Source organism: Pinus tabuliformis, chromosome 7 (assembly GCF_031772625.1).
Source record: "Pinus tabuliformis cultivar Carrire ecotype Pingquan chromosome 7, CPIR1, whole genome shotgun sequence".
In the NCBI taxonomy this organism is placed as follows: Eukaryota; Viridiplantae; Streptophyta; class Pinopsida; order Pinales; family Pinaceae; genus Pinus; species Pinus tabuliformis.
In genome coordinates, this window is record NC_142293.1 from 826,437,098 (window position 1) to 826,439,190 (window position 2,093).

The following is a 2,093-nucleotide window of genomic DNA, read 5'->3' on the forward strand; positions in this document are numbered from 1 at the left end:
TTATGGTGATCCTTTTTCTCCTTGCTAACCTGCTACTTGAAATAAGGCAGAAATGGAAGAAAACTATTAAACAACCAATCTAATCTACACTATTTGTAATGGGAATGCATCTAAAAAGAAAATTAACAATGAAGCTATGAATCTACACTAAACATACATGTACAATAAAGAGGAGCCTTGGATTTAGGGTTGGGACCTAACCCAAGAACTTCAACCCTTTGAGTTAACTCAGTGCTGGCTCAAAAAAAACTCATTCTTATTACCAAAACAACAAATTACATCAACAGAACTGTCACAAGTTTTGCAGCTCGAAAATAGATTAGTGTTTTACCATAAAAATCTGAATCCTACTGAGGTCCTAGGCCTCTCTACTTATACATTTGAAGTCCCCAGCTACTTCCTTAAAATGGGAGGCTCGGCTCCCACACTCGAGATAAAATGGTGCTTTGTCTCTCACTTGCTTGGCTGCCTTCTAGTCCTCATGATTTGGCTGTTTACACTCCGAGCTGATGTGATGAATGGAGGAATATTCGAATGAAGGAGTAGTAAATGAGGATGATTTACCTCCTACAATCCCTCTCCCTTGTACCATTCGAGTTTTGACCTTAGCCTTTGCCAAAATTCCTTCATTTTCTCCTTTAACTTCATTCAATGCATATTAGATCACAAAGCATAATATCCAACTCTAACTCACCTCATAAAAAAAATATAATAAAAAACATGTAATAAGTTATGAGAAAAGTTGGTTTGATTAAGATAGGAGGTGAATTAAGGCCCATATAATTACCCAATGATGAGGCTCATCATCCTTCTTGACATGCATCAGTGCAAACAAAAAATTCCTTTTCAGGGTTGACAATATTTAACACTGGAGTTGTGGTTAATAAATTTTTTAATAGCTCAAAACTACGCTGACAATTAACAATACATCTGAAGGTTTTTCCTTTCTTTTGCAAGGAAGTTATAGGATAATTTATTCTAGAGAATCCCTCAATAAAACAATGATCCCTCAATAAAACTTCCTCCTCCCTGACACACCTTCTCAAGATTTGATCTGGGCCAGGTTTGAAAATATTGACCCAATCCAAGTGAAGGGGGTGCTTTTCTTGACTATCTTGCTCTTTTCTTTGGAGGACAAGTTTAGTGGGAACTGTGCTGATACCAAATAGTTTGCTATATCAGAAAACCACGGAGAGAGAATTGAAATAGAAAATAAGTGCTCTTCACCTGCAGGCAAATTTACTCTAGACAAAAGGTCTGCAACCACATTTTCCTTACCAGGCTTATCAAAAATGGTTAGATCAAACTACTGTAATAAAAGTAACCATCTTATAATTCGAGCATTCACATCTGGTTTGTTCATTAAATATTTGATTGTAGCATGGTCAGTATGCACAAATGTTTGATAGCCTATAATATAATGCCTGAATTTGTTTAATGAATGCACAACAACTAGGAGTTCCTTTTCGGTCACTGTATAATTTAGTTCAGCCTTTGATAAATTCTTACTGATAAAATAGATAGCATAAGGCAGTTTTTCATCTATCTGACTTAGGGCTACTCCTATGGCTTTGTGTGAGGCATCAACATGAATATGAAAGGGTAGGGACGAATTTGGGCCTCGGAGAATCGATGTAATAGTTAACTTATCCTTTAGGATGTCTAAGGCCTCTTGACAACTTTTTAACCATATAAACTCAGAGTCCTTGGCCAAAAAACCAAATAAAGGAGAGGCCAACTTGCTGAAGTCCTTTATGAACCTTTGGTAGTATCCAACTAACCCTAGGAAACTTCTAACATCTATCTGCTTTTGAGGAGGTGGGATGCTTTGGATGATAGCTATTTTTTTTGGGTCCAGCTGCAGTCCTTGCTGAGATATTGAATGACCTAGCATAGTCCCTACAGTCATTAAGAATTCACATTTTTCAGGACTGAGAGATAGGTTCATTTCAATGCATTTGTGCAATACTTTTCCTAGGTTAGACAGGGCTTCTTGAAAATCACAGCCATAAGGTGTAAAATCATCCATATAAATCTCCACCGCATCATGGAATAATTCGGCGAAAATACTCAAGACTGCTCTCTGGAAAGTG